Below are 15,804 nucleotides of genomic sequence, written 5' to 3' on the forward strand. Positions count from 1 at the left end.
ACGTTGTATCCGTTCAAACACTGAAAGAAGAAAATGGTGTCTTCACATGCACGCGCGCGCCCGTGTCATTGTTCTCAGATCGACCACTTTCCAAATCCCCTACTGTTTTTCGCCCAGGGACTGCAGTCATCATTCCCCATTCTGGCGCCTTCTGAGAGCCTATGGGAGCCTTATAAAATGTCACGTTACAGCAGAGATCCTCTATTTTCCATAAAGAGGCTATAGAAGGACAAAAAATGGTCAGAGAGGGCACTTCCTGTATTTAATCTTCTCAGGTTTTGGCCTGCCATATGAGTTCTGTTATACTCAGACACCATTCAAACAGTTTTAGAAACTTTAGGGTGTTTTCTATCCAAATCAAACAATTATATGCATATTCTAGTTTCTGGGCAGCAGTAATAACCAGATTAAATCGGGTACGTTTTTTATCCGGCCGTGAAAATACTGCCCCCTATCCTAAACAGGTTAAGAAATGGCATATCTGGACAGATGGCAGGAGAAAATAGATATCCAATGGATGGTTCATTCAACAAGACTAGGTTGGATTTAGTCAAGGAGATAATTCAGACAAGAAAAATGGACACAAAGAAGGGGATAAAGAAAAGTACCCTTGTATCAGAAACTGTGATAGGAATAATGATGCTTCATAAACAAGGCTACCGTGACCAAACTAAAGCTGGAGAGAACAATAGAGAGTGGGAGGAAAGAAATGAGTCAGGACAGAGGCAGAACATGAGAACTCCCCACCGCCCCGTTGCCGTAGGAGAATCAACCCAAAGGACCCCCGGGTGACTATATATATATCTACCCTCTCATACCACTGACAGAACAAAATGGAGAAGCAACCACGATTATCCTCAAGGGGACTCTGATGAAGGAGGTGGATGACACAACAGCAGCAACAAGTGACATGAGAACAATAGAATTTGATGAAAAAAGGAGGCACAGTTCCTGGAGGGAGTTTCCCTCACCACCCCAACTCACTCCACAAAAAGGAACAGACTGGAAGACCCTAGACATATGGCCGCCTGTAGAAAACAAACTAACTACTAAAGAAGTAAGAGAAAAGTACAAAGTGTTACCATCCATGGGTGACCTATTCAGAGACCAGAGAGAAAGGGAAAAAAGAAAGAGAGAAGAAAGACTGGAAAATTATGTATACATTATGACAAGAGAAGAGGAAGTTGATAGAAGATCTGCAGGTGCTAATTGCTGATAAGATTAAAGAGACAATGGACACAGATGTGGACAAAAGTAAAAAGCTAAAAGAGGAGGTAAGAAAAGCCACGGATATGGTAAGACAATACCAGAGGGAGGTAGAAGAGTGTGAAGAGGAACTGAGAGATTTAGGGAGAGATAGAAAGGGAGAGGCATATTCCATGATGCCCTTGGTGTATCGTACGGGTCCAGGGGGACAGGTGACTCAGGAATACAAGGCTTGGAGTTTTGGAGACCTGAAAACAGCAGTAAAAGGCATGCCCAGGATCTCAAAAGGAGCGGATGGGTGGATACAGACTTTTGAGCATTTACACGGGCACAACGAAAACCTGTGCCTGGGGGACATCAAGGCGCTGCTGGCGAGGATAATGACACCAGGGCAATTGGAGACACTGTTGTTGAGAGCCCGCATCAATGATGCCCCACCTGAAACAGTACCCCTGTGGAGGACTTTAAGATATGAATATCCCACTGTAAGAGATATGACCAGACTAAGCCATGTGGCCCTCGACGAAAACACAGATTTCGCAGAATGGCTTGAAAAGTTTAAAGCAATATGGAATGAGGAACTCGGAGAAAGATATGACCAGAATGACAGTGGAGAATGCATGTTCTATGATTATACTGCCAAGTGTCATAGGCGTCGTAAGGATAGGACCAAAGCGCAGCGGGTATAGTGCTCATCTTCTTAATTTATTTAAAGATAACACTTAAACAAAATAAACAAAACGACGAACCAGTTCCGTAAGGCAACACAGGCTATACAGGAAAACAACCACCCACAAAACACAAGTGAAACAAACACAACTAAATATGGCCTCCAATTAGAGACAACGACAACCAGCTGCCTCTAATTGGAGGTCATTGCCAAAAACCCAACATAGAAATAGAAAACTAGATATAAACATAGAAATACATAACATAGAACATAAACCAAAAACACACAAAACAAACACCCCTTACCACGCCCTGACCAAACTACAATGACAAATAACCCTTTTTACTGGTCAGGATGTGACACCAAGAATTGCCCTGAACCCATCAGAAAAAAGGTTGAAGATGAAACAGTCACATCTGGCACCCGTGAACCTGGTGCCTGCAGGGTATGTGCCTTTCCCCATTCAGCCTTATGGTGATCCAAAAACATGGTTTGGAAGAGGAATATGGGCCCACCAGAGCTCCTCGTGACTGGAACAACACTCAATGCTGGACCTGTGGGCAGTTGGGGCATATGAATTTGCAGTGTGGGGGACATGGAAGTGGAAGGGGTTACAGCAGGGGCAGAGGAAACCTTGGGCCTGGCAGAGGAAGAGGAAATTTTGCTAATGCACATTCTGAAGTGAACTACCCACCATGGCAACAGTATGCTCCTCAGCCACAGTACCACTCGCCCGGAGCTGAAAATGCTCCCCAGGGGCCACCTATGCCCTTTGAACAAGGAGGACAAGTTAATGATAGAGGACAGCCATGGCCAATGGGAAATCAGAACACCAACAGTTCTTATTTCCCTCAGCATCAAAAATGAAGGTGCCTAACTCCCCTGCTCCAGTGTCCCCAGTACGAATTCAATGATGGAAGAGGAGAGCCAATGGTTACTCTTAATGTTAATGGACATGACCTACCATTTCTAATAGACACTAGAGCTCACTGTTCCTGTTTAGGCAAACCTGGACAAGTTATTCGGGCTTCTCTGAGCAAATCATCAGTAACAATAACAGGGACATCTGGACAGCCCAGGAATGTGTACTGGACAAAGACTTGTTTGATGAACCTCTGTTTGACTCTGACATGGTGCTGTTCGTTGATGGTTCTGCTTACATAGATCAAAGCACAGGGAAGAAACATGTAGGATTTGCTGTAGTAGATGTGGAAGGTGATATTGAGGTTATACAGCCCCTACCAGAACATTTATTAGTGCATCAGGCAGATTTATTAGCTCTGAACACAGCTTGTGAATTGGGGGAAGGGAAGGTCCTTACTGTCTACTCAGATTCAGCATATGCTATTGGGGTTTGTCTGTCCTGGTGTGAGGTTTGGAGAGCAGGAGGGTTTACTTATACCACGGGCACACCTATTAAAATCAGACCTTATGTTGAACAGTTGATTGAAACTATGTGAAAACCTAACAAATTGACTATTGTTAAGGTTGAGGCATACACAGGTAGGAGTGATTATGCTAGTATTGGTAACAGCATAGCTAATGAGGCGGCCAAATTGTCTTCTTCCTGTTGTCACACACATGCATTCTATTTTTTGTCGTTTGTGTAATCTGAAGCTACTGATCTTGAGAAACAGCATCAGGCTGATATTCTCAATTACCATGTGTGGAGGGAGAGAGGGTGTGCTCTCTGTCCTAGGTCTGGCTTAAGGCTACATCTTTTGTCTGGCATGCCCTGTTTACCATCAACCATGATCTTTAATATTTGCCGATTGGCTCACTCCATGAGCCATTCGTCAAGGTGGGATATGGAGGAGGAGAAGATTTAGGAGGAGAAGATTTAGGAGGAGAAGAGTTTGGCTCAATGGTTTTGCCAAAATTTGAATCAGCACATAAAAAAACTGTTCATTTATCATTGCGTGACATGTTTGTTATATAACATAGACAAGGGAACTCCATTGCAACCAGTGAAGTTCCCCACTCCAAAAGGACCTTTTGTCCACCTTGCTATGAATTTCATAGACATGGTAGAGCGAACAGAAAGAAAGAGATACTGCCTGGTGATAATTGACAGGTTCCCCAGGTGGGTGGAAGTATTTCCCACCACCAACTGTGTTGTGTGAACAGTTGCAAAATTGCTAGTCAGGGAAATCATACCCAGGTTCGGAATGCCTGAGGTTTTGTCTGCAGACAATGGGACCCATCTCATAGGAGATGTGGTTGCCCAAGTGGCCAAAATGATGGGTGATGACCAGAAGTTTGTGTCTATCTATCATCCGTGGAGTAACGTGAGTTACTGAGAGGGCTAATCAGACCCTGAAAGGCTCCCTTGCCAAACTATGCCATTCCACAGGAATGACATTGGTAGAGGGATTGCCCCTTGTCCTCATGAAAATGCGCAGCAGCCTTAACAAAGGTATTGGGTGTACACCTTACGAGATGTTAACAAGACGACCAATGAACACCCCAGGGGTGAGACCTATGACTGAACGACAGATAGACATAACTGAGACACAGTGTGACCATCTTGAGTACATGAAGGAACTAACTTATGTTGTAAGTTTTCTGCACTCTCACACTAGGAAAGCAGCAGAACCAATCCCAGGTGAGGATCCAGATGCTCTGACCACCTACGTAGCAGACTGGGTGAAACTACAAGTCCATAAAAGAAAATGGAACCAGCCAAGATGGATGGGACCCTTCCAGGCTTCTCCCAGGTTGGCAACTGTCCTGCTTGGAGGACACAGAGGAGGAAAGAGGCTGAGATCCACCGATGAGGTGGGGCCAGAGGAGAAACGGGGAAGACCATAGCCAAAGGGCCGAGACCAAAGGCCAGAAGATCCAACAGAGGGTTCAGCCACAGAACCTGAAGAGTCATCAGATGTCGAGGAAACCATCATACACACACACTATGGTTGTGAAACAAGAAAATCGCAACCATGGAAACACATGCAGGGTATTTATTGCTCTCCAAATCCTACTCGTTCCCTTTGTGGACGGGGATGTAGAGAATAATAAATGGGTGAAAGCAGTGACATACATAGGATTACAGGGGAAGGGGAACACATCTGGCACATGGGTAATGATTTTACAGAAACCCACCTCCACAGCCTTTCTGTGGGGAACCCAGGCAGTACCAATTGGAAAGAATTATTTTGGATGTAGATTATTCCATTTTATGCAAAGGAACAATACCAGGGTTCGTCAAAGAAACAGCAATTATACTATTCTGTTGGTCACTAGGGGGAAGGAAGCAGCATGGGAAGGTGGATTATCCAATAAGACAATGGGTAATAGTTCAGATGCAGCTAAAGAATTTAAGGAGGGTGGACCCACAGAGACTAAATGGCCAAGGTGGAAGAAGGTTCCTAGCGTACAACCAGGTAACATTACCCAGCTGATCAAATGCATAGGACCTCCAAAAGTACAATGGGAGAGTATCTGACTGGTAGTGTAAAGCCCCTAAATGATAAAGGAGATGTTGTGTTGACAGGATTAAAACCCACAATAACTCCCCCTGTTTGTATCTGCAACTCAGGGAATGTGGATGTAGGAAACACCACTAATTGCCTGTCATACACAGGCCTAAAAATGGATACCAGTAGTTTTGATGTACTGGATGGGCAACAATTGATAACTAGGGTAAATATGTCAAACATAGGCAAAGGCGTGGGGACACCTCCGGATCATCTCTGGATCTGTGGGGGTAAGGGCTACATTTCCCTCCCCATGGGATGGAAAGGGATGTTGTTATTTAGGGAGAACAGAAATGTACATGTTAAGAACTCCGGTCACTGATCTTTTCAATGAGACAGGTAAAACCAACTCTGGGGAACTGAAGTGTACCAAACAACTCATACCAGACAATCAGGAAGACTATGGTCATGTCCTACACCTGGGTGAGATTTTTGGTATGTCAGATTTTTGGTATGTCAGTCATACCCTCCTGGGGTGTGGCTGTCCTGGGAAAGTGGGTAAACAATTGAACCTACTCTTTACAGGCCCATATGAATTTAATGATCCGAGGATTTAGCCAAATCTTATTAGATGTCCAAAATCTGAAAGCAGTCGTCAGCCGCCATGAGTTGGCTTTAGATTAATTAAAATGGTGCTGGAAGAATGGCAGCAGTTTTATTGGCGCCCAACCAATTGTGCTATTATGTGTTTTTTTTCGCGTTATTTGTAACTTATTTTGTACATAATGTTTCTGCAACCGTATCTTACGGCAAAAAAAGAGCTTCTGGATATCAGGACAGCGATCACTCACCTCGGATTAGACTAAGATTTTTTCTTTAACAAGCAAGACGCACAGGACATTCTCCAAACACCCGACAGGCCAACATCCCCATTATTTGCAAGAGGAAGTGTCACGCCCTGACCTTAGATTGCCGTTTAATTTCTCTTTTTTGGGTTAGGTCAGGGTGTGATGTGGGGTGGGCATTCTATGCCATTCTAGGGTTTTCTATTTCTTTGTGTTTAGCCGAGTATGGTTCCTAATCAGAGGCAGCTGTCTATCGTTGTCTCTGATTAGGAATCATACTTAGGCAGCCATTTTTCCCTCCTTCTGTGTGGGATCTTGTTTTTGTCAGCTCAGTAAGCATGCAGAACGTGACGTTCGGTTTTTCCTTGGTTTGTTATTTTGTTTGAGTCTTCTGAGTTACAATAAATATAAATATGAGCACTTTCCATGCTGCAAAATGGTCTACTCATTTTGACGATCGTCACAGGAAGAAACGCAGGCACAGAGGACACAGAGTGGGATGCCTCGTGAGGACCCACAGAAGGCGAGTGGGAAAGCTGCCGTTACCGTCAATATTACTCGCCAACGTGTAATCATTGGACAATAAATTAGACGAGGTACATTCTCGAATATCCTACCAACGGGACATCAAAAACTGTAATATCCTATGTTTCACGGAATCGTGGCTGAATGACGACATGGATATTCTGCTAGCGGGATATACGCTGCACCGGCAAGATAGAACAGCACACTCCGGTAAGACAAGGGGGGGGGGCGGTCTGTGCATATTTGTAAACAACAGCTGGTGCACGAAATCTAAGGAAGTCTCTAGATTTTGCTCGCCTGAAGTAGAGTATATTGTGATAAATTGCAGGCCACACTACTTGCCTACAGAGTTTTCAGCTATGCTTTTCGTGGCTGTTTATTTACCACCACAGACAGATGCTGGCACTAAGACCGCACTGAGTCAGCTGCATAAGGAAATAAGCAAACAGGAAACCACTCACCCAGAGGCGGCGCTCCTAGTGGATGGAGACTGTAATGCAGGGAAACTGAAATCAGTTCTACCAAATTTCTATCAACATGTTAAATGTGCAACCAGAGGGAAAACAATTCTAGATCACCTGTACTCTACACACAGATACGCATACAAAGCTCTCCCTCGCCCTCCATTTGGTAAATCCGACCACAACTCTATCCTCCTGATTCCTGCTTACAATCTAAAATTAAAGCAGGAAGCGGTCTATAAAAAAAGTGGTCAGATAAAGCAGATGCTAAACTACAGGACTGTTTTGCTATCACAGACTAGAACATGTTCCAGGATTCTTCCGATGGCATTGAGGAGTACACCACATCAGTCACTGGCTTTATCAATAAGTGCATCGAGGACGTCGTCCCCACAGTGACTGTACGTACATACCCCAACCAGAAGCCATGGATTACAGGCAACATTCGCACTGAGCTAAAGGGTAGAGCTGTCACTTTAAAGTGCGGGACCCGGAAGCTTACAAGAAGTCCTGCTATGCCCTATGACGAACCATCAAACAGGCAAAGCGTCAATACAGGGCTAAGATTGAATCATACTACACCGGCTCCGACGCTCGTCTTATTTGGCAGGGCTTGCAAACAATTACAGACTACAAAGGGAAGCACAGCCGCGAGCTGCCCAGTGACACGAGCCTACCACACAAGCTAAATCACTTCTATGCTCGCTTCGAGGCAAGCAACACTGAGGCATGCATGAGATCATCATCTGTTCCGGATGACTGTGTGATCACGCTCTCCGTGAGTAAGACCTTTAAACAGGTCAACATACACAAGGCTGCGGGGCCAGACGGATTACCAGGACGTGTGTTCCGGGTATGTGCTGACCAACTGCCAGGTGTCTTCACTGACATTTTCAACATGTCTCGGAGTGAGTCTGAAATACCAAAATGTTTCAAGCAGACCACCATAGTCCCTGTCCGCAAGAACACAAAGGCAACCTGCCTAAATGACTACAGACTCGTAGCACTCACGTCCGTAACCATGAAGTGGTTTGAAAGGCTGATAATGGCTCACATCAACACCATTATCCCAGAAACCCTAGACCCACTCCAATTTGCATACCGCCCGAACAAATCCACAGATGTAATCTCTATTGCACTCCACACTGCCCTTTCCCACCTGGACAAAATGAACACTTACGTGAGAATGCTATTCATTGACTACAGCTCAGCGTTCAACACCATAGTACCCTCAAAGATCATCACTAAGCTAAGGATCCTGGGACTAAACACCGCCCTCTGCAACTGGATCCTGGACTTCCTGACGGGCCGTCCCCAGGTGGTGAGGGTAGGTAGCAACACATCTGCCACGCTGATCCTCAACACTGGAGCACCCCAGGGGGGCGTGCTCAGTCCCCTCCTGTACTCCCTGTTCACCCACGACTGCATGGCCAGGCAGGACTCCAACACCATCATTAAGATTGCAGATGACACAACAGTGGTAGGCCTGATCACCGACAATGAGACAGCCTATAGGGAGGAGGTCAGAGACCTGGCCGAGGTGGTGCCAGAATAACAACCTATCCCTCAACGTAACCAAGACTAAGGAGATGATTGTGGACTACAGGAAAAGGAGGACCGAGTACACCCCCATTCTCATCGACGGGGCTGTAGTGGAGCAGGTTGAGAGCTTCAAGTTCCTTGGTGTCCACATCACCAACAAACTAGAATGGTCCAAACACACCAAGACAGTCGTAAAGAGGGCACAACAAAGCCTATTCCCCCTCAGGAAACTAAAAAGATTGGGTCCTGAGATCCTCAAAAGGTTCAACAGCTGCGACATCAAGAGCATCCTGACTGGTTGCATCACTGCCTGGTACGGCAATTGCTCGGCCTCTGACCGCAAGGCACTACTGAGGGTAGTGCGTACGGCCCAGCACATCACTGTGGCTAAGCTGCCTGCCATCCAGGACCTCTACACCAGGCGGTGTCAGAGGAAGGCCCTAAAAATTGTCAAAGACCCCAGCCACCGCAGTCATAGACTGTTCTCTCTACTACCGCATGGCAAGCGGTACCAGAGTGCCAAGTCTAGGACAAAAAGGCTTCTCAACTGTTTTTACCCCCAAGTCATAAGACTCCTGAACAGGTAACAAATGGCTACCCGGACTATTTGCATTGTGTGCACCCCCAACCCCCCCCCCCCCCCCCCCCCCAGCCTCTCTTTTTACGCTGCTGCTACTCTCTGTTTATGAAATATGCATAGTCACTTTAACTATACATTCATGTACATACTACCTCAATTGGGCCGACCAACCAGTGCTCCCGCACATTGGCTAACCAGGCTATCTGCATTGTGTCCCGCCACGCACCACCCGCCAACCCCTCTTTTACGCTACTGTTACTCTTTACGCTACTGTTCATCATATATGCATAGTCACTTTAACCATATCTACATGTACATACTACCTCAATCAGCCTGACTAACCGGTGTCTGTATGTAGCCTCGCTACTTTTATAGCCTCGCTACTGTTTATAGCCTGTATTTTTACTGTTGTTTTCTTTCTATAGTTACCTATTGTTCACCTAATACCTTTTTTGCACTATTGGTTAGAGCCTGTAAGTAAGCATTTCACTGTAAGGTCCACACCTGTTGTATTCGGCGCACGTGACAAAATAAACTTTGATTAGAACTGACCCGATGACTCCCCCTTGTAAAACACAGTGCGATATCGCGGACAGATATCCTCGTCTCAGTTCGCAGGTATTGGAAGCCAATCTAACCAATCTAATAACAACGTGGCTGCTGACAACTCGTTCAAAGGGTTCGATCTTTTCGTTTCTGCCTCGGATACCAACACCAACTGGGGGGGGGGGGGGATACTAGCCCAGACCCATTATGAACCTTTTCCAGGCCGGTTGGGGGTTGAGACTACGGGCAACACTGTACGAGGCCGCCAGAGCAGGAAACAAATCTAATTGTAACCTTCCCCATAAGAACAGAGAGGAGCGGACAGGCCCCTCGACGGGGATAACCTTAGAACACATCTAAAATATCACTGAGGTGTACCACACTGGTCGCAAAATACCACCGCAAAAACAATTGGCAACAATAATCATTCCTTGCCATGTGTCATTTAAACTACAATGCAACTAGTAAAATGCTCTAATCATGTGTTCCGCTAGGATAACATTTCAGAATAAATCGGTAGGATAACTGGTCCCCTTGAGTACCTGTACCAATAAAAGCACAGTCAGTCCAGCCACAATCAGTAAGGTTAGAGACCTCACAAGTCAAATTGCTATTGATAACAGCGACAGAGGAGTTAGTAGTCAACACGTGGAAGGGAATCTCCAAAACACTCTTCTGATGGTTAACACACATTGCCACTAATAAACAGAACCCTCCAATCAGGAGGAAAGTTAGAAGTCATGAACCATGATCACACCACGTACGACTGGTTCAGTGCTTATAGAGTACTTCCATCGTGAGGTTAGCTCCTCTGTGGATAACATAGCTATGAAATAGACTCCTTCATACCTATCGCCACTACAATGGTGTAAGACATTGACATGTAGTAAAACTACTACAGGTCCCCTTAATATATGTCTTGAGGTCGACATCAATTCTTACGGACTGTTCACTCATTCTGAACCAGTTGCAGCCGACCAGGATACTTGGTTTTCTTTCCCTTGGCATGTGCGCTTGTCTAAGCATAAACGCACATGTACAACAGAACATTTAATGAGGATTTATGCTAGGATCACTTAAGGGTACGAGCAAAATATCAGCCTTGGTAAAGTTGAAAATTTACCCTGAGGCCTTTGGCTCTACAGCTACCGTACTCACCAGTTTCTCCCCAGAGGTCCATAGGTCATCCCTGTAGACTGTCCGAAGTTGGTGCCTTAAAGCTGTAGACTTATCATGTATTTATCAACTTAGGATAGTGCCCTAAGTAACACACCACTTATTAGGAACGTCCTAGATATGACATTAGACAAAGTGCCATGACCTTGGACGTATATAGAATACAGTCCAATTAGATGATTAAGGTGTGGTAACTATATTTTGTGTATCGTTTGTTTATGCTTTTATTCATTCTTGTTTTTTTTCTTTAACACTTAGGAAGTGATAGAGCCATAAACAAGTTTCCCATACAACAATCAGTTAGTGCCATAACGCCCCTCATTTGGGTAAAAATGTAATTATGTATTTCTTGAGTGTGTGTGCGATGTTAACATCTGCCTAAGTTACTGCCCAGATCTACCCGCCTGGACGACCAGACGACGGGTTCGGAACGGCAATCCCCAACCCGGACATCCGATTCCCATTCTTGTGGTGGACTGCTCCGTTGGCAGAAACCCTACCAGGGTAAACCACCAGAGAGGGATCGCAACAGCGATCACCAACCAGGACATCCCCTGGCCATTCTTGTGGTGGTATGCAGCTTTGCAGTTAATTGTTACATGATTAATTTAATCGAGTAATAATGAAAGGTAGTAGGTAATTATTCGATGAATAGCAGTCATCACATTAATGATAGTCACGTCACGACACTGCTGATGACGATGCCCCTGAAAATGCAATTGATGCACCCAAGCTTGCTGATGCGATGGCACTGGACTCTGACCCTGATTAATAGTATGGGTCAGCACAGAGATGAGGCTGTGTGCAGCCGAAACCACCTCTGACTACTCTCTCTGCTTAACACAAAGTGAACATTAGTTGGATATAGAGACAAGGGAAAAGCATCAACTGACTTGAACAACTTTGAATGTCTCTAGTTTCAATAGCCAGGTAGTCCAGAACATTTTGCTAAGGGTAATGCAGATACAGATATGTATGACTAGTTTGAACGTATGCTTTCCATAAACCAAGTAGCTGTAAGAGTGTTGTGTCATTGTGGATACATGTAACGTTGCCTACAGCTAGCTAACTGGAGACATTCGTGATGTGATTTTAGTCCTAATGGCCTATTTCGGCGTGACTTGGTTTAATAAAAACATACTGACAACCCTACGGCTGGCAGTGGCTGCGACCATGTAGTGTCTTGCGATTCATTCCATTTCGCTAGCTAGTCAGACAACTTAAGGCTGCTGACTAAACAATGTAGTTAAGTAACGTACTTCAATAGTCACAGGTCAAAATACACTTAACAAAAAATATAAAACACAGAAATGTGTTTACATACCTGTTAGTGAGCATTTCTCCTATGCCAAGATAATCCATCCACCTGACAGGTATGGCATATCAAGAAGCTGTTTAAACATCATGATCATTACACAGGTACACCTTGTACTGGGGACAATAAAAGGCCACTAAAATGTGCAGTTTTCTCACACAATGCCACAGATGTCTCAAGTTGAGGGAGCATGCAATTGGCATGCTGACTGCCGGAATGGCCACCAGATCTGTTGCCAGAGAATTTAATGTTCATTTCTCTACCATAAGCCCTCTCCGTCGTTTTAGGGAATTTGGCAGTACGTCCAACTGGCCTCACAACCGCAGAACATGTGTATGGCATTGTGTGAAATCAGTCAAATCAATGAAATTGTTACATGTTGCGTTTATATTTTTCTTCAGTATATTAAGCGTCTCGTTATACAATTCAATGGATGGTATCAGGCAAGATTGTGTCTAGGCTTCAGGTACTGTTATGGAAATAGCTATTTAAGGGTTGTCGCTTTTTAATCTCACTCGCGCTCGCTCGCTCTGGGCAAACTTTTCACTATGGTTGGCAGTGGCTAGTGTTAGGGTTGAACTGGCTATTTGTTTGCATAACCTATATAATATACTGGGGAAGCTATGCTACAATATTAAGTATATAAACTACAGATAAGTCAACTGCTGAAGACAAGAACTACACCCGGCGACAGGAAATGCGTCACGAGGCTGGGACCAGCCTGCACGCCGACGTTAGGATGAGCAAGTTTAAACCACGCTCATCCTCGCCCTGACAGGCCAGCATTGAGTGGGAACTATCTCTGTCAGAGTATATAAGGGAGAACAATAGGATGCGACGTTCTCTGTCTGCCCTGCGTGGTGTTACAGAGAGACCGTATATACGAACATCATATTTTCCATTTGTACTATCATTCTATTTACTTAAAGATGAATTAAATAATCATTGCAAAACTAAGTTGCATGGTTTGTTTATCTCCTAATACCAGATTCGAATTGACGCAACTTGACACTAGCTGTAATGTTTCAGGCATGCAGTCTTGCGATTTATTCCATTTCAAAGCAGCACAGATAAATCTTAAGACACTTGACAGAGAATTGTTACAGGGTAACTAAGGATGAATGCCCCAGGGAGAGTTGGACATGTGGAAAATGAAAGGGGGCAATCCTACAAGAGAAGGGCTGACATAAGGATAATTTACTGATCTTATCAAAGACAGTGTTTAGATATGCAGCAAAATTGATACATGGCTTGAGCCATGTATAAATAGGGGGAGTATGGTAGAGCAGACGATAGAACAGAATAGGATATTACTTAAACAAAAACATTTTTTGTAGAATTTCCATTCCAACATTTGGAAATAGACTTATTGAACTATTCCGAATTAAAGGGAAGAAGGGGTGTTTAACAATAACAGATAAGTATAGCAAATGGGTAGAAGCGTTCCCAACTTACTTGGTGGACATGATTATGGTAACTAAAATATGAGGTCAAGATATTATCACTAGAGTTGGTTTACTGGGATCTCTCTCTTTAAATGATGGATGACATTTTAGCTAATCAGGTAGAGCCTATAGAATGCCAGAGATAGGGAGAATAGAGATACCAGAACAGGTAGACATAGAAGTTGAAGAAATACTAACAGAACACATGAGAAGACTGTTTGTTAACCAAACCCGTATGTCCAAGATTTTGTGTCCAACAGGTGAATCACAGGAGAAGGGGATTCACTCAGTACAACCAGGAGACTGGGTGTGGATCCAGTCCCTGAGGAGAAAAGACGGGAAGAAGCCCCGTTGGGAAGGCCCATACCAGGTTCTGTTAAACCATTGCCTTTGCCATTAGAAAAGCTGAGAGAGTTACTTGGGTCCACGTTATCCACTGCAAGAGGGTATGTAGACATATGAGCACTGCTGATCACACACAGAGTTAGGAGAAGAACTGAGTACCAACAGGGTCTGGGGGCTACCTCCTTAACGAAGATTTCCTATCCCGACCGTTCATCACTGTGTGTGCTCCTAGAGGTGTGAGTATGGGGTGGTACCAAGCAGAGAGACTAAGGGCAGGAGAGGGTTGGCGGTTTTTGGGAAGAGTAGAGACTCTGAGCTGCATCATATTCTAATCTTTCTGATACATTCAGATCCACCACCTTCTGGTACTAATCATACGATACCGTTGTCATTGAGAAGAAGTAGAAGATAAACTATATAATACACTGATGAGTGACTTACAGAATTAGGAGTCAAAGAAGATCAAGATGTAGGATTTAAGGTAAACATTAAACAACTTCCTGGGAAAGCAGACAACTGTACAGGGACTGGGTGGGTCAGATTGAAGTACTCGGCCAACACACCTAAGCAGGGGCGGAAATCCCGGGGGGGGACGGGGGGGACACGACCCCCCCATCCTGGGAAAAATATGATTTGTCCCCCCCAATATATCACTGAAACATAACTATGTAATTTAAATAATATTAATAATACGCAATGAAAGCAATTGTGCTGATTATAGACACTTAATAGCGTGTTTTTAAGTTTCAAAAGATTGCAACCCCCCCACCCTTTGCCTCACAATGGTTTGATCCACTGCCAGTTCCTTAGTTGGCAAGGTAACAGAGGGGTCGTGTCTACTGTCTGAAAGGCACTCAATGAACGTAACTGACTTAAAGTTAATCCAGTCAATCCCGCACACACACTAGCTGAATATGCAGAGCTAGCGCGCAAATATTAACTATTAAGCTAGCTAGTACCTATTCCATTTATGTGGCCTCGTCAAAGATGGAATCTTTGCTATCGTCAATTTATTCCAAGATCAGCATGCAGATGATGTAAGTTAGTGCTTCAAAGTCCCTGTGATAAGGTTAGCGATAAACTGAAGTCCAAACTGAACAGAACTACACTCTCTTCTACCATTGTCTTAAATATATTTAATGGTCTCGTTGCAAAAGCTAAATTGTCGCAAGGGAACTTTTATTTATTTATTTTATTTCACCTTTATTTAACCCGGGTAGCAAAGATTATAGCAAACACCACTGAAACTGAATTGGTGCTCGCTAGCTTTGCAAATTCAGCTATTGTTGAAAGCCAGCCAATATGAAACAAACTATTACAATTACAAAAGGTTGCAGCATATGTTGTGTAAATGGTGAACTCATACAGCTGTCAACTCTTGTCATTTTAATCCGTTTCACATTTGCTAGCTACCTATTAGATCGAAGCCCAAATAGAATGATAGAAGATGATAGAAGCCCATCTCCTACTGTAAATAACCTACACACTTTGTGTGTGTGTGTAGCCAGCCAGCCAGGTAGAAAAATAAAAGACGGACATCAGAGTATTTTTCAATACACCAAAATGCATAGTAAGAACCCTAGTAGCCTAATATCTCAAAGACTAGTTGATAAAATGTTCATAAGAAAGAAATGAAATTCTAATGGAAATGTTTCACAATGATGTCATTAGGCAGAGCAGGCAACAGATGGCAGACAGACAGCAGAGTTGGGGACAGATATGCAGGGACAGA

This window comes from Salmo salar, chromosome 23, assembly GCF_965601325.2.
Source record: "Salmo salar chromosome 23, fSalSal1, whole genome shotgun sequence".
NCBI lineage: Eukaryota > Metazoa > Chordata > Actinopteri > Salmoniformes > Salmonidae > Salmo > Salmo salar.